The 19,039-nt window shown below is 39.7% G+C and overlaps 1 protein-coding gene across 1 annotated transcript in view; it reads right to left on the minus strand.

Moving 5' to 3' along the window:
• Positions 1 to 19,039, minus strand: part of CNTN1 (contactin 1) — a 243,206-nt gene that overhangs the window by 153,700 nt on the left and 70,467 nt on the right. The window lies entirely within an intron of this gene.

Genomic DNA, 19,039 nt, shown 5'->3' on the forward strand with positions numbered 1-19,039 from the left:
AACCCTCACCTGGCTACAACCTCCTTTCAGGGAGTTGTAGAGAGTGAAGAGGTCTCCCCTGAGCCTCCTCTTCTCCAGGCTGAACAACTCCAGCTCCCTCAGCCTCTCCTCATAGGACTTGTGCTCCAGTCCCTTCCCCAGCCTCACTGCTCTTCTCTGGACCTGCTCCAGCACCTCAATATCCTTCCTGAACTGAGGGGCCCAGAACTGGACACCGTACTCCAGGTGTGGCCTCACCAGCGCTGAGTACAGGGGAAGAATCACTTCCCTGGTCCTGCTGGCCATACTGTTCCTGATCCAGGCCAGGATGCCATTGGCTTTCTTGGCCACTTGGGCACACTGCTGACTCATGTTCAGCTTTCTGTCAATCCAAACTCCCAGGTCCCTTTCTGCCTGGCTGCTCTCCAGCCACTCTGTCCTCAGCCTGTAGAGCTGCATGGGGTTGTTGTGGCCAAAGTGCAGGACCCAGCACTTGGCCTTGTTGAATCTCATCCCATTGGAATCAACCCATCCCTCCAGCCTGTCCAGGTCCCTCTGCAGAGCCCTCCTGCCTTCCAGCAGATCAACACTCCCCCCCAGTTGGCATCATCTGCAAATTTGCTAATGGTACACTCTATCTCCTCATCCAGATCATCAATAAAGATATCAAACAGGACTGGGCCCAACACTGATCCCTGGGGAACACGACCAGTGACCGGCCGCCAACTGGATGCAGCACCGTTCCCCACCACTCTCTGGGCTCGGCCCTCCAGCCAGTTCCTGACCCAGCACAGAGGGCCCCTGTCCAAGTCATGGGCTGCCAGCTTTTCCAGGAGTATGCTGTGGGAGATGGTGTCAAAGGCTTTGCTGAAGTCCAGATAGACACATCCACAGCCTTCCCCTCATCCACCAGGCAGGTCAACCTGATCATAAAAGGAGATCAGCTTGGTCAGACTGTCCTTCCTAAACCCATGCTGGCTGGGTCTGATCCCTTGTCCATCCTGTAGGTGCTGTGTGATTGCACTCAGGATGATCTGCTCCATAACTTTGCCAGGCACTGAGGTCAGACTGACAGGCCTGTAGTTTCCTGGGTCCTCCTTGCAGCCCTTTTTGTGGATTGGTGTGACATTTGCCAACTTCCAATCATCTGGGACCTCCCCAGTGAGCCAGGACTGTTGGTAGATGATGGAGAGCGGCTTGGCGAGCTCTTCCGACAGCTCCCTCATCACCCCAGGATAGATCCCATCTGGTCCCATAGACTTGTGTGGATTCAAGTGGCTCAGTAAGATTATACTGTAATCTATGATATAGCACAGGTTTAAAATATCATACTATGTATTTACAGTTATATTACAAAATAAAATTGAAATAAAATAAAATAGTAACCTTTTTTGTTACAACAGACTGCAAATTACTATATATATATTTCAGCCATATTTCAGGTGTAAAGCAGATTCCATATATACTGCGAAAAATGCCACTGTATGCTCATATATTCTATATGAAGTTTAAGACTTTATTCTTCTGTGGACATCCTCAGTATGAGGCATCCAAACATCATTTGACTCTTAAGAGCTAGTGACACATACAGACCTGTAGAGAGTGCCACTTTCATGTTCTCCTAGACTTTTGCTCTCAAACAGCAACAAAGGCTGTATCCAAGACAACACACTAAACTCCCCTTCAAACAGTTTCCCACACTTACAGAGTGATTTACTTCAAACTGCTGCTGCTTCAAAACTAGCATGAAGTGCAGTAGGACCTGCAGCAGTATACACATCTAAAGACTGTTTATAACAGTCTTGTGTTCTTCATTGTGTTCTTCAGGTCTTCTCTTCACCTGGTTTTCTGGTCACATCATTGTCTTCAGGCTGGCAGTCCAACCCCCCAAAACACTGGACCTTTGCATACATTTTGAGCTTAGGAAAGAATCTGTTTTTCCTATATCCTCATTAGTGCTGGTTTTGCACTCTACTTGCATGCTTGCTCTATGATGTTCCTGATCTCTGGATTGATTGTTCTACCCGCCATTAGTTAAGAACTCCCTTTTGCTTTATTTGTGTGAAGCTCAAGCCAATGAGTGTTTCTAGCTGACTGAAATGCCTTAAAGGACAAGCCGTTTGCCATCGAAACAAGAGACAAACTGCTGCACCCAAACATTTTTCTGGGGTTGCTCTGAAAAGGGTTGTTTGGGTGGGGGCCACTGGGTGACGGCAGGGGCACGGGTAGCCTGGGGCCACAGGCAGCCTCTTGTCCCTGAGGTGCAAGCCCATGGCCCCTGAACAAGCAGTATGGGGCTGGGCTGATGGCAACCAGGGCATCCATGGATCGGGATCACTGGACAAAACCACTGCAACAGGGCAAATCTGAGGTCCTCCCAGAGCACAGCACGTGTCAGAAGGGTGAGACTGAAATTATGGACAGTGCCATCATGCCTGCTCTGCCCTTCTGTCTGCTGGAGTAGAGTGCTCTGCTGAATGCACTCAGCCAATTCCAGAAACCTGGGGAACAGTGTGGTCCCGATTCACCAAGATCCTGTGGTCACAGGAACCTGGTGCCCTGAAAAAATGTTTTAGATGCCAAACCACAAAGATACCAACTTACATTTTCTGCAGCAAATTAATATTCTTAACAAAGTACACAACGGTCAGGAGGGGTGTTCTCGTGCTCACTTTGTAATATCCACATTTGGATTTTTATCTGTTTTCTACTCAGTATGTGGACTGTTCAGAGAGGGCATATTGCACAGATACTTTTCATAGTGGACTGCTGTGCTTCCCATTGCACCAATGGAGGAAATGAGGGTGCCTTTTCCTACAACAATCCACTAGCATGCTAGCAGAAATACGTGATTTGCTCACTTGGATTTTACTCCATTCCCTGCTAGCTGTGCATGTCACACTACACTTTTGAATGAAGAGAATGTCAGTGTGATCCCTAATAAGCAGTATGGAACAGCATTTGGCTGCATAAAAACCACAGGAAAACTGAGGCAGAGGGCCAGTATTTAATCTTCATCCTCATGTTAACATACTTGCCAGTCAGTATTACCCCATGTTTTCAAATGCAGGTCAACCTAGATCAGCAGCTTGCCAGTAAAAAATCAAAAGTGACACAAAATAAACAATGCAGGCTGTGCCACCAGCAGCCTGCATTGTCTGTGACAATCATCCTCTGCTATTCACCACCAGCACACAGCGCTCTTTCCTCTGCCAGAACATGGCTTTTTACTTTGTCATCCCCATTTTTTCACAGTTCTCTGAATCAACAGATGCTCCATCGCACAACACACACCGTTAGTCCTGTCTTACCAGAGATAAACATATAAACAGAAATAGAAAACAGAAGTTCTTTTCATCTTGGGAAAACTGTGTTCCTCCAAATAAAAACTGAATCAGACATTCAGGTTCTCCTAGGAAGGATCTTCCCCCCTAAAAATATGTATTCCCAAATCCAAGAGTAATCATGTTTTTAATCTTCCACTTTCTCTTTTGAAATGCACTCTGAGAAATTATTAACTGCAAACGTAGAGAAAATATAAACCAAGCAGTTCTAAATATACATCACAGATTGCAGAGGGAAGAGCCTGGCAATTAATGGAAGCAGAAAACTCTCAGTCATTAGTGAGAATTTAGTGGAAAATAAGTTAAATCTGTAAATTTCACAATTTGGGGTAAAGAGAAGCCTTCTTTCCTTTAACTATTATTTTCTGACCTACACCAGTGCAATCTGTTTACACGACTTTTTAATTCCTCCTCCCCAAACTGTAATCCTGCATAAACTTTTTGGAGTTTTATGTGGTATTTTTTCCAACAAAAGGCAGATTTCACCAACACATACAGACCAGGTTATTTTCACTGAATGATGCCAAAATGTGAATTAACAGACTAATGTCTAAAACTTTCTCTAAAAAGACAAAGGAATAGGAGGCAGCACTTTGCGATAAACACAACATATGATACAAACTACAAAACACAAAGGGCTGTAACCACTACATAGGGCATGCAAGCTGTTTTGCTTGTTTTAAAAGAAACTAAAGCAATGCTACCTAACGAAATTCCCAAGTGTGAATTCTTTCTGTGAGGAAGTATGAGCTCAGTATCAAGTCCCAAAGTGAAATGCTGCTATGTAAGGGATATACTGCAGGAATATTATTTTTGAATGAGTAAACAATAAGTATGTAAATAACAAATAAAGGAAAGTTTTGAATGGGTGTGGTCTATTTCTGAAAGAATAATACTTTTCTGTCAAATGACTGTAATATTGCACAGTTTTCTTAATTTTGGCTGCAAAAAATCAAAAGGGAAAAAAAGTAAAATTAATCTAGATGATGCAGTATCGCAAACACATCTTATGTATACAGATGTAAATGTTCACCAACATTTTAAATACAAAAAAATTAAGCTAAACATTTCACAGATTTTAAAAATAAAACAACACTAAGCAATTTCATGCAAAGTTAAGTATTTCTAGTCACTGGCCTGTTTTTTTCCTGATGTAATTTGAAGACCAAACTTTTTTTTCTATGACCGATAATGGGATGGTTGAAAGACTGCAATGATCTCCTGCTGCTTGTAGAGACACTCACATACATGCGCTCAAGTGTGGACGGTCCTATGAAAAGCAGCTAAGGAAAATTTTCCAGAAGTTCTTTCAATTACTGAGGTCTGCAAAACCTAACAGCACCTCCTTCACAAATACAGGAAATGTTCCATAGGACCTGAATCACCATATAAGACTAAACACTGTACCTTATGGGAAGCAGGATTAAAAGATGGTTTAAAAAAAAAAAAAAAAACAAACAAAGAAACTCTGCAGTTACAGTACTGCTTTTTTATAGTTCTCCATCTGACTATCGAGGGGACTAACTGAAATCTAAACACTTGAACCTTTGAGTTGATAGAAATTACCCATTATTTTTTTATTTATTTTTCAGTTGAGGTATTAACAGGCAACGGAGACTATTTTTTTGAAAGAAAAATGCACAGCGAGTTTCAAAGGGAAGGAAGCTGCAGTGAACAGCAGCTATCCTACATGAAGATTTTAACTTTGGAAGAACATGAAAAGATACAATTCTTTTGCATTAACTTAATTGTATGTTCAGTGGCTATAATTTTTAGAGTTTACAAAAAGTTATGGACTCGTTCTGTACAAAAAACGCTCACTTATAACAGCAGTAGAAGCTATGGGTACTGACAAACAATGAATTTGTGGCCAAATCCTGAAATACAATTGCAAATATACCATCTGGCACTCAAGATTTGACTAAATGTGACTGATACAGTCCACCTGTTCTGAGAAGTTCCACCCAATTTCTCCTAGACTTTATTAATTTCTTTCAAGCATGAGGGTGTTCTAAACGAAGACAATTGTAGGAATACAACTTTAAAAATAAATAACAGAATTAATCCATTAGAGAATTAAATATAAATGTATTTAGTGACCTCTAAAGAGGAAAGTAAGTTAGTCTTGAACTAATGAGTGAAATTGGCCATATTCCACCTCTTCACCTTGTTTTCAATGTACTTTCTGCCAAAAATTATGTAAAAGGTTTTTTTAACCCTAAAATAACCTGACAATGAAGAAGGACAGGAGTCTTCTAGACAATTCAATTATAATCTTACCAGAGTATTTCCAGACTACCAATATGTTATCGACTCTTAAAAAGTTAGTAATCTTTAGCATTAGGAGCACTGAATTTGCTAGATGACTCTTACCAGAATTTTTCTCTTATTTCCTAATATAAAACAAAATTGCTGCTGTGCTGCACAACAGGACTGTGAGGTTGTTCAAGTGTGGGACGTTTGTTTCTTACTAATTAGCTATGTTTATCACAAAAGCATATAAAGACATCTGCTATCTCTGCACAAACAAGCTGAGATATCAATGAATACCACTACTGCTGTAAAAGAAACAGCATGACTTTAACTGGGGCTACAAGCAGAAGGGACGCAAATACTTGTCTCTAACACCTAGCTAAGACTGTATAGAGGATGTGGATTTGCACCAGCAAGCAGTAAACACTGTATTGTATCATGTGCAACGACTATGCTGTTCTGACAAAAATCTGTGTAAGGGACACCCTGCATGAAGACACAGTCTGTCCAAAAAAAACCCCATGTAACTCTGCAGTGACAGCAGTTTCACTGGCTCCTCTACCTCCACCTCTAGTTACTCAGAGATGTATGTGTACCTTCAAGGATTATGCTTACAGTGAAAATAGTTGGTCAGCTGCCTATAGTGTCCTGATACATGGAATCTGGGACCTTCAGAGAGGGGGGAAAGAGCATGACTTCTCCCCAAGCAGACCAAGCTCACAAGGCCTCCTAGGGCACCTCTGTCCAAGATGCCACCCACTCAGAAGCTGCCTGGCAGTGTGGGGTTAGTTTCTGCGGTGGAGCACATAAAGCTTGGACTGTGCAGCCCAAGGCAAGTAGGAAATCCCAGAGAGGATCAGGGACTTCCCCATGGTAAGGAATAAGCAGATCAGCAGCCACCCCTCATGGGTCACAAAACCGGGGCAACCATAGGGAACTGCACACTTGTTTCACCAAACCAGAGGAAAAAGCCAGCTCTGCAAGGACACAGAGGGAGAGATGGGTATTGAAAGTCTTCTATTTCAATGTGTTTTGCCTACAGATTTTCTTTTTTAATGAGATACTCATTCCAGTTTATTAATTTGTGTTGTACTGAAACCTATCTTATAAATCTTATCTGGTGTTTTTGAGTAAGTCACCAGATAGGAAAAGACAAACCTATTACCTCTACAACTTCTCTCACCTCTGTTTTCCAAACAGATACAAGCTTGTCACATAAATGAATTGCAAAAAAGATCCTCTGACTTCTCAGTCCATCTTTTTGTTACCAAGGAACACTTTTCAAAATATAAGTATGCTTGATGCCTTGTTCAGTTTGATATATAGTCTCATCAAAGAAAAGAAGCATGAAACTGCTGTTAGAGGAAACCACTAAACAGTATCAAGTACTCTGAGGTATGGACTTGTCAGAAAGATGGCACAAAACAAGATTTTATTTGTCACAACAGGAAGACCTGAGAACAAAAGCATCAGAGACAAACTGGAGCAAATATGTGGCTTCTATGGCTCTCTCTGTCGTCCTACAAGGCGTTGGGAAAGTACCTACACTGTTCATTATACAATAATACTTAAAAAACCTGTCTAGACATAGAGCAGTACAAACATTTGGAACATTGCTCTGTGGTAGCTTTTGGCCTTCAACCAAACCAGGTCACTTGTCTGGGTTTTCCTTTCAAGATTCAGACTCCTACCACTTTTAGGAAAAAAAAACCCAAACAAACAAAAACAACACACACACAAAACAAACAAACAAAGAAACAACTAAAATCTGGTTGCATCTCCAACTTTCATGGTTCTCTATTCATCATCCACTTCGGTCTTTCTGTGGTACTTCAACATATTTATTTCACATGTGACTCCAACCAGTCACATTCTCCATGCTCTTCCAGCTTTCCTTTAGCCACAGCATGAAGCTTCTCTTCATTACTAGTCATTGCTGAACTGGGAGCATTGCTGGTACAAGAAGCTGAGGAGTAGGGCTTGTGATCACAGCTGTGGCACCCAAGGCAGGCACCCAAGTCTTGCACATTATCAGAATGTACTGCTAAGAGAAAGGGCTTCAGCTCCATATCACTCAACTGCATGAGGAAAGGAGATTATTTCTCCTGGGTGCTGACATCCAGAAATTTCACTGCAATTCTCCTAGGCTTATTAAAATAAAAGTTAAAAAAGACTACCAAGAAGCACTCCAGGCGAACAAAATGAGACCTTTCCTGAACTGTTTCAGCATTTGAAATTGCCACTGACAGCAATGGACACCCACACTTCTTCCCAGAATCTTAATCACAATGGAGAGGCAAGAATCAATGATGCTTAAGTCACCAGGAAAGATCGAGTGGGTCAGTGCTACCATTTCTCTTCAATATTCACCTCGAGGAGCTGTAGAAATGCTCACAGAAAAGCAGGAAAAGGTTATCAAAATGACCCAGCCTTGGTTTTGTCACTAAGTGATTTTTATTCCCAAAGTCTCCTTTTCATTGACACAAAGACCTAGATCCTAGATCCAAGATCCATTGTAAGGTTCCTAACTTCTTAGTCTCTGCTGCTTTTCTTTCTAGATTTGAAAAGAAAGAAATTTACTTTTTAAAGAGGAATTATTAAAAATCAACTCAGACTGCTCATACTGTCCTCTTCAGTAGGGGCAATTTTGAAGATTCATTATCTATTTCCATGTGATCAAAATAGTCCACCTCCAAATCACAAAGGATGTCTCTTTACCAGAAATAGTAAAAAATATATTATCAGTAAGCAAGAAAGTATATAAATTGGATTAAGATTGCTAAGGCACATTTATGAAATAGTGGAACCAAGACACCAATTCCTGTACGCAGTTAGATTCACAGAGGAATTTACACAGTAATACTATTAATTAATAATTATTGCTATAATTCCCTTATTATGATGATCAAGGAAGCTTTAATTTGAAAGAGGTAACAATCATCTGGGCCCCAATCCAGCAAAGCACTTTAAAATGTTAATTTCCATCATGAAAATAACCAACTGGATTTGAACGGGACTGACATGCTTAGGTTAAGATAATCTTGGCTTTGTTAAGCTTATAATGGAAAAATCAAGTAGAAGCATTATAAAAGTAATCCATGAAACCCTGATAGAACTCTGCCTCAATATCATACATTTATGCCACCATTATCATACATTCTCCAAGGAACTGCTTTCTTCTGGGAGACTACCAAGTATAATGACAAACTTTTATAGGAACTAATCTGGAAGGAAAAAATCCATTATAGACCCAAGGACTCTTAAAACAAACGTATAACAAAGAGCTGGATGATCACAAGATCCATATCTGGTACATAAGGCCAAGATTCAAGTGTCTGACCTGAACCCAAACCCTGAACCAGGTCTTCCACATCTGATTTTGAAATGTATTTTCTTCTTTACTCACATTCTCCAATATAATGCATGGTTGCACAAGTTCCTTCAGAAACAAAGACCTGGGCTAGGTAATTGGGTGTTCAGTGGCAATTTGTAAAAGGAAGATATGCAGGAACACATTTTATTAAATATCTTGGCGATAATTGCCTTTGGAGTGGGTGGGAGCTGACCATAGTAGTTACTGGCAAACTGCCAAGCCTCTGCAATATTTCTGGAGAATAGATCGAGACTAGCCCAGAGGAGAAGGATTTAGGAGTGTTTGTGGACAAACAGCTCAATATGACTCGGCAATGTGCACCTGCAGCCCAAAAGGCCAACTGTGTCTTGGGTTGCATCAAAAGAGGTGTGACCAGCAGGTCAAGGGAGGTGATTCTGCTCCTCTACTCTGCTCTTGTGAGACCCCACATGGAAGGTTGCATTCAGCTCTGAGGCCCCCAACACAAGAAGGACATAGACTTGCTGGAGAGAGTCCAGAGGAGGGCCACCAAGATGATCATGGGGCTGGAGCACCTCCCCTGTGAAGACAGGATGAGAGAGTTGGGGCTGTTCAGCCTGGAGAAGAGAAGGCTCTGGGGGGACCTTGGAGAAACCTTTCAGTGCCTAAAGGTGCTTAAAAGAAGCTGAAGATGGACTTTTCACAAGGGCATATACTGACAGAACAAGGGGGAATGGCCTTAAACTGAAGGAGGAGGGGTTTAGATCAGGTATTAGGAAGAAATTCTTTACTGTGAGGGTCATTAGACACTGGAACAGGTGGCACAGAGCAACTGTGGCTGCCCCATCCCTAGAAGTGTTCAAGGCCAGGTTGGATGAGGCTCTGAGTAACCTGACCTTGCAGAAGGTGTCTCTGCCTATGGCAGGGGAGTTTGACCTAGATGATCTTTAAGGTCCCTTCCAACCCAAATCATTCTATGATTCTGTGAAGGCATCCAATCCCTGTTATCTTACCTGATGCAGAGAGCTTGCCTCTAAGGCTGTGAGATTGTCACAGCATGTAAAGACTCCCAAAAACTACCTACTCATTTGCTTAAAAAAAAGCAGGGCATGTCTTCAGAGTCCCCTATGGAAATTTGTTCTCTTTTGACCAAAGACTTTCTTCAGCACACTGAAAATTGACAAAAAAACCAATCATCAAGCCTTATCGACACTTTTTTCCTTTTTTTTTTTTCCCACCAACCATGAAAACAGTAGTGGTCAAGGAACAGTGTATTTGAATTTCTGTAATATAATTTAAAAAGCATTTAGTTGCAGTAGAATCAATTCTGAAGAATCCAAATAAATTGACTGTCAGCAGTTTTTGAGAACAACATGAATCATTTGCTGTCTTTCTATTCTACAGCATTTGATCATGTTCTCCCTTTACTTTTTTCCTCTTATTTCCGATCAATTATATTCTCTGTGTATATATTTTAACATTTACATATAGAGTCCAGTAAGTTCATCACCAGTATCTGATAACAAAACCTCTGCTTATACTTCTTGGTGATCTCTTTCCCTGTATTAGACAGAGATTTCTCCTTCTAAATGAATTCAGCACAATAAGGAATGAAACATACACTGAGGAGTTTTGCATAAACTGACATTTCAAACGCTCTGTCCAGATTCCAGACACTTTTATAATGTAACCTACCCAATTCCAAGTGCAGGTTCGTACCTCTCTTCTCTTCTCCCTGAGCAGCCAATGAACACTAGGTTCTACTCTAGGGTACACAGCATTCAGAGACAATCATTTCTTATCCCTCTATCCACTGCCCATTTATATAACACACATTTTTAATTAGGCTTCACAACTACCTTTATGCTTGGATTATTAATATTCCTAAAGCAATGTCAATGGGTTTCAACATTACATACTTAGAACTTTTAATCTCAAATCATACCACCTGCCTCTGCCTACTCGAACCATGCAAAACAATCAGAACACAAGGACAACATATTCAGGAGTCAGGAAACTAGGAAAAGATGCAAAGGTCATTTTAAGGTTTACATGTTACATGATATTTCAACTCTATTAGATATGGCTCAGCACCAGAAAATGCAATTACAAATATCATTAAGTGTATTAGAACAAATTATATTTGAGTTGCTGAAAGGACGTGCACTGCTAGTGAAATGCAAATGAATGGACTGCCTAACTCATTCTGGCTGAAGGTTATTCCTGAGGTTTCAGAAACCAAATGGAATAAAAGCAAAATCCCTGCACCACCACTGAAGAACATTTCATCAACTGCACTTAAGTCTGTATAGCTCCCAAACTTGAGGCAAATGCTTTACAAAGAAAACTAGGGTGACAGTCTAGACTAAAATGTTTCTCTGGATGCCATGTGCTGCAGGATTCTGGGGAGACAGTCAGTTAGCTCTGGAAGCAGCAGCAACAGAGCTGTCCAGAGCCTGCTGGGAGAGCCAGCTGTGAACCTGATATGTTTGCTGGCCCTACAGTTTTATGTAACAGTCCTTCCTGCACTGGTGGCAGAAACATATCAGACATCTCCAACAGGCCATGGCATTGTAGAGTGGCTCATAAACCAAACTATATTCCATATTTCATGACTATGTTGACATTATATGTCAAACTCCAGCTATGTCCTGAACTGAGATTTAAATGATATGTCCTCTGTACTGCCTTTTCTTCACCTTCTCTTGTCTTGAGGTGCATCACTTTCCTTTCAAACAAAGGCTGGAAGGAAGCTGTGCTGTATTTAAGGAGATCCTCTAGCATAACACTCTAGCAGATTCAGGCTGTTGGAATGTGCACATATCCCAAGATGAGAATTTTGGGGTATATCACAGATGGAATGCATACTGCAGGCAAACAGAGCTTACCTTCATTTATCCCAATCCTACCCAAGTTAAGAGCAGCAATCAGGAGCCTAAAGAGAAAAGTGTCTGGATTACCTTAATGAACATTCTTGTCCTCAACCTTTCTAAACTTATGCCCTAAACACAAATAAATGTATTCCCTTTATCCTCTCTCAGGGAATAATCTTTGGCTGTTCCTTGGAATTTTACTAACCTCTGCAGATATAATAAACAATGGTGATTACTTCAATAAATAATTTAGCAAAATATGTTTCCTTTTATTAATTTTAAAATACTTTTTGAATATTCTGTAACTACATCACCTCTTTGTCAGAACTTTATACACAGATGGTCAACTTCTGTTGATGACATTGTAGTTCTCCAGTTATACCTTCACTGGAAATTTTGCATCTGTAAAACGAACTGTTCTAATCAATTAATTTGCAAAATAATTAATCTGTGTGTCGAAACATTTATCTAAAATGTCTACCTATTCATATTTTTGAAGATGTTGTCTAACATGTTCCATGTGCTTTTATGCCTTTATGCTGCCAAATCATTTACCTTTGGTTTTGCTCCTAGGTCTTCTTCTTTGCGCTATTTCTTCACATTTCATTCATAATACTTCTATTTTTATTAAAAATAATTCCCAATTAAGGTGCAATACCAGTTTTTCTGGGTCCCCCACCTCATCACAAGCTCTTTGTTGAGCTAACACACTGGTGACTCAAGGAGGACAAAGGCAGGCCAGCGGTGGTTGTATCTCCCCACATTGGGAACTTGCATCTCTGACTGCCCATCAGATGCCAAATTTAACAAACTTTACAGCACTAGGAAAGGCTGTTTTGTTCAGGTCAGCCTGCATAAGGTGCATTATTTGATTTCCACTTTTCTTTGTTCTGGTTTGATGCTGAAGGCCATGCCAGGTTTTATAAAAGCAAGACTTCTGAACTAATTTTATGCTTTGCTTTTAGAAATCATTTCTAGTTCGTGACAATACAATAAGTAAATATATTGATATTAATGAAAATAAGAACATAAATTAGTAGGTCTCAGACTAATACCAATGGCTAAGTATTTACATACAGTGTGACTCCATATGGAAATATTTTTTAAATGGTCTTCTGGAATGATATTCTTACCATATTTCAGTGAACACTAATGCTAATCTGTTCAAAGATCAGAGGAAAGTATTTCTGAAGCTGCAAGTCAGACTAGTGTCAGAGAACAAAACCACAAAATGGTTCACAGCTAATAATTCTTAAGATAAAATATGAACCAAAATGGTTTTAGCTGCATTAAATATAAACATACAAGGACTCTCAATTTCCCACTCATTCTCATCTCAGACGCATCATCTCAAAAACTGCATATGTGGTGAATTCAGTAATTACATTATTTGAAAACTGAAATATGAATGGTGAAATGGAAAAAAAAACCTGTAGTGATCTGTTCCACAGCAAGCAGATGTATTGAAACAAGATCTCCTACAGACTGAAGTCCTACTTCTCTTCTACTCCTTAAGCAAAAAAATTTCAGCTTCTCTCCCGCTTCATGCATTGACATCTCTTCTGGGCAGGAGACAACACCTGCTGTGCTTAGCCTAGAGGTACGTATATGTTGATTGCTTCCAAGAAAAATACATAACAGCTTTCCACTCAGGAGGGTACTGATTTGGGTTTTTCCTCTTTACTGAGCCATAGACATTGTTAAACTTTTAAGAACTCGATTATCTTCAAGACGTGCAGAAAGCCTCCTTCCTATGTATTGGGAGCTAGATCAGCAGTTCAAAACCCGATAAAGAGGACTGACAGGCAGAAAGTAATTGCACAATTCTTGCTTTCTTTGGGAAACAGTAAAATGTTACACCGAACTAAAGCTCCATTACATTTGTGCTGCCTACTAGAACAGCTCTGGGAAAATTTCAGCAGCGTACTAAATTTACTGAGGTATGTAACAAAAGTTACTGTCACAAAAAATTAAATATACGTTACAAGTATATTTTAAAATGTGCATTTTGAATTTTATATGTACCCTACACTCTATAGTTTATATATATGATGTGTACGTATATATAAGGTGTGAAACAAACTCCCAAAAGTGTTTGAATGGTATTGATGATTTTTAATTTTTTTTTAACTGTAGGCCCTCATCAAAACAGAAACCAACCTAAACAAGTGATAAGATATGGCTGATTCCACAACTCCAAGGCTCGGCAGTTGGAATATGAACTGACAGTGGTTGTTACCACAGCTATGTCTGAACACAGTCCCAGGACTGGGCCTAAACCAGGCAGAGCAAGGAGTGGCAATGGTTTACAACCCAGCTGCAAGAGCAGTTCTGTTAGCTACTCAGTTGTGAGTCTTCACAGTTTCTACATATTTCTTAAATTTTATCATGCATATAAACAAGCTTCAGTTTTACTCTCTACTGAAAGAAAAGGTCAAATAGGATTTGTGTCTCGTCCACACTACTGCTGTCTCTTCCGTGCCTTCCCCAAGGGTGGACTGGCTTTGACCTGAATTTCAAGTCTCTGAAATCCTGCTCTTTAAGACCCTAGAGTTTCTTAAATATTTCCTTCCTAAACCCCACATAACTGCTTATTCTCTTCTTAGTTACACCTCTTAGTTATACCTAGTCCAGAGTTTGGTTAGAGCACTTTGAACAAATAACTCTCCTTGTCTGCATCAGGTGGTTTCCAGTCAGTCAGGGAAAGCCTCTGAAAAACCCTCTGACATCCTCCTGATTTTTGCACTCTCATGAGGAATTTCCAGGTTCCCCTTCCCAGCTCCTCTCTGAGAGGCGTCACTCAGAGCTGAGCAGTATTGCTGGCAGACAGTTGCTTGTTTTACCTGTAAAGACATCCACAGTCTGATTGCTTCTATCACAATTTCCCAGATGCAGTTTGGCTATTACATGCAAATATCTCTCATGAAATGACTATACAAAGCTAAATTAAAGCCTCCTGTCAAAACAGAGCTTGTGATAAAGATGCTATTCACTAAACTGACACGGAATTCATACAGACATATTCCCAGCCTGCACAAACATCACTCACTTTGAGAAGTATGGTTTTCCATTGTTCTACAAAACAAGGGTAAGAGAGATGAGAAATACACAGGTTGCATCCCACACGTTAAAGATGATCCTCAGACAATTTCTGTAAGAATTGGTTATCAGGAGGGAAGTAACTGGCAGCAAGTTATTGTGGCTCAGGAATGTACAAAAACTGATAAAATGAATTTTGTTAATAGCCTAAGAGAGAGAGAGACTTCATTTTATAAACCACAGCCAAGTTTCAACTTCAAAATACAAGTGAAAGACAAATGAAGCTGAATCTCCTTAACCACCATAAAATGAAACACACACTGTTGTTGTGGGTTTCTATTACTGTTTAATTTAGACTAAATTCTTTATTAACTCCAATGCACGTTATGTCTATAGAAGAATATTTTCATTTAAAAGAATATTTTCATCTTCAAGCTCTGCTGTGAAACAGAAGAAGGAACATTTTCAAGATGTAATCAGGTCTTTGGCCATAAAGCAATATTGTGCTGGCATCTGCTGCCATTTTCTCTTTTCCCTGTGCAGACCTGGTAGAGAGAGGGTAGTTGGTGGATTTGTCATCCTCAGTGCTTCATGCCTGATTTCTTATGCAGGAAAATTACTCACTGCTTATAAGATTACTGCATTAGGTTTTTATTTTGCTAATTGGACTCTAATAATATTTTTATTTTCAGCTGGTAGGAATCTGTAAGATCTGATGGGGCAGATGTGGTTAAAGACTCTTTACTTTCAGTCTTCTCTGTCTTCTTTAGGCAAGCCTAAGTGAAGAGAACAACTGCTGGTGGAAGTTTAGTGCTCTAAAATCCTTAATGAGCACTGGATTTCAGTGGAAGCAATTACTCCAGAAGGATTAAAACAGTGCAGAGAAAAAAAAAATGAGCTAAGAAAAATGGAGTAATATGGAAAGGCGGCGAATGAGACAAAAAATCTCCACAGAAAAATGGAGATAGGTGTATTCCACAGCAGTACACATATATCACTTTGCACAAATTCATACTTTGAATGTCTGCTTTTGACAGAGCTCTAGAAACAAATTTAAGTTTCAAAATTAAATTATCTCTAGTTAAAAACAAGCAGTTCCAGCAGGCCATCACTCCTCTTGCTCTGCCGAGAAGACCACCTCTAACAACATTTGCTGGCCAGGTAGATTTCCTTTGCCACTACTCAGATGAAAAATGTGTCCAGCTCTCCAAAAGTTCTCTGCAGTTATGGTCTCTGGTGACAGCAGACTCAAATCTATCAAGAACTTCAAACAATCCAGCTAACATCAGTCTCACCTACAGCTGTGGAAGCCACGTTTCTGATCCACTATCTATCCTTCAGCTTATCTCTTGAGAGAACAGACAGCCAACCTAGCTGCTGCCAAAACAGACTCACTGCTTTCCCATCAGCTCCCTACGCACCACCTCTCACCAGGAGAACAGCACAGAGTAGACAACAGATGGCCTCTCTCCTGTTCACATGTGACATGCACCTAGAAGCTGAACTTGTAACACCATTATTCAAACTAATATTACATTTTTCTACGCTAATTCAGCAGTAGCCCAGTGAGTCCTAATCTAGTCTGAAGAAGTAATAGCTGAAATATTAATTTTGTTTTGGTATTTGCAATGCTCTGCACTCAAAGGGAAATGCTAATAAGTTTCTGAGAAACTTTCAAAGGTTAAAACAGTAGCCAAGATACACTCCGTACTAGTCAAATACTTTACAGGAGATTATTGAGACTCTCTGAAGCTTATCCTGTGAGATCAATCAAATATCCAAACCTACTGCATCCACTTGAGTAACTAAAATGGTTATCATCCAGAAGATACCAATTCAGTTAAAATGTACCTTGCTCATGTATACGCATTAATATATATGTGCGTATAGACATGTAGATGTATGCAGATGACATTAAAAAGAGATAAGAAACTGTCAGCAACACTGCTGTTTAAATTACCATGATGCAGGATTAGCAGAGGACATGTAACTCACCCATTTATTATACCCAGTCTGCAAAATCAGGTATGCAGTACTGAATCATTTATAATTCATATTTGGATCAGATTCTTATCCAGCTCTCAGTCATAAAGTAATATGTTTCCTCTATCCTTTTTCAATTTGACAATGGTATTATTTCAAAGAATAAGCAAGAAATCTTATCTATAAAACGGAGAGCTGTATCACAAAAAACTCTCAAGTGAACTCAGCAAGGACCAGGAAACCAGCTGAATGTGCGCTTTTAGTGTGTAGTTTTAGCCATCCCTGAAGAGATAAACAAGAGAATTATATACTAATACATAAATATTCTTAGAATATTGGTATAATTAGGATCAGTAAACAATGTTAGTGAAGTCATTACTGGTATTCTGTATTTAGTCCTTGATCAACACCTCAAAAGACTGTTAAAGACTAAAGAAAAATTTCTGTATAGTCACAATTGTGAAATGTGCCCCAGGCAAGGCCTAAAGAGCTGCAGCCTATCTGGTTTATTCAAAAGAAAGCTAAGATGAAGTAGCATACTCCACTCCAGCAGACAATAACAGATTTCATACTAACTACAATGTTTTTAACACAGGGTGGGATTCTTACAGCCTATTGTTAAAAAAGGCTATAATGTAAATATTAATCTCTGATCTCTTCATCTGGAGTTCCTTTATAGTGAAGAAGCATTTTTAATAGTGCAAGTATCAACAACTAGAACATCTTACTGAAATGCCTTTTAAAAAACCCTATGCACTTCAAATTAATGTCTGTATCAGGAAAAAGTTCTGTGGTCTGCAATTATCTAGTGATTGTTTTGGTGTCTTAAAATCTATGAATAACAACTGCTTTGCATAATTCTTGGAAGCTCCAGTAAGCAATATTTTGCAGAGTTAGTCTCTTTTTAATGAAAAACACACACTGTTCTTGATGCAAAGTGAAAAGTCACATATTGAAGATGTCAAGAGTCATCCAAGTTCATTTGGCACGCTCTATTTTCATCCTTATGAGTCTCTTCTTGTTTATTTGTGAAAGCCAGCAACACATAAAAGTGCTTTAATATTTTGCCTTGATTCAAATAGCATTCAACACACCCATAGTCTAAGTGCCTGACACAGACCATTCCTTCCTCAAGAAAAGGAGGTGGTATCTGACCCCAGCATCAGTACCAGCAGTTGGCTAAACAAACATCTGGATAATCTTTCTCCCACAGGGCCTGCCTAGGGAGTCTGGAAGGTTGACACATGAACAAGAGAAACATTCTGAGAATCTGCAAGTATTCCGCTCCTAAATAAATTATGTTGCTTATGCAACAAGTACTACTTCTAAGCAACATGCCAGTGTAATTTCCCTTTTCAAATGGAGGGCTTACGTGTTATTTTAGGAACTCGTATACACAGTCTCTGTCACTTCGGTTACTGTGTTTCCTCCAAAGGCTACTCGTTTTTGTGACCGGTCTAGTAAATACTTCTCTGCACACCCTCCATTCGGAAATGTCTATGCTTGATGCTCAGTATTTGCTGCTGATTTGATAATGATTCTACTCACTGCTTTGCAACAGCTCCATATGTGCTTCAATACTGTCCTAGCAAAGTCAAAGGGTTTTATCACCAGTGGGTGTAGCACTTAGGAGGTGCCTTTCAGTAGCATCCCAGTTACATTTTAACTCCAAGTGGGGTCTAGCAGTACTGAGGTAAGTTAAGAAACTGCAGTGGTAACCACATTAAAGCATGTATGCAGCTGCAAACACAAACTTTTAAAAAGATTAATTGTTGAAGGCACACAGTACTACCTACTTCATGGGAAAATGTGTTGAAAAAAGAAATATAATTGAATCAAGCAATCCTAGTTGGATCTACCTAGTCTTTTCACAGTCCCTATATGTGACAAATACCCAAGGAAATTACAACCCTAAACAAAACTTTCTGAACAGAAAAATTGCAAGGTAAATTACCTGGGCTATTACAATGTATCAGTGTATCAATCAATAACTCAATTTCTGCAGATTTTCATCAGTTTTAACAGATACTACTGTGCACAGTGTTACTGTTGAAAAAAAAAATCTGTTTTTTTTTTATTTTAAACACAAAAATCTCAAAAGCAAAATTAACTGCAGTGTTGGGAAAGCTGGTGCATATCCAAAAGAGTTCACGAGTGAAGATCTTTTATAAGAAGACAATGCTACACATTTACATTTCTGCCAGTTACACTGGCTGCTCCATGAGGAAGAGCAGACC

This window comes from Corapipo altera, unplaced genomic scaffold, assembly GCF_003945725.1.
Source record: "Corapipo altera isolate COAL_440 unplaced genomic scaffold, ASM394572v1 1, whole genome shotgun sequence".
Classification (NCBI taxonomy): domain Eukaryota; kingdom Metazoa; phylum Chordata; class Aves; order Passeriformes; family Pipridae; genus Corapipo; species Corapipo altera.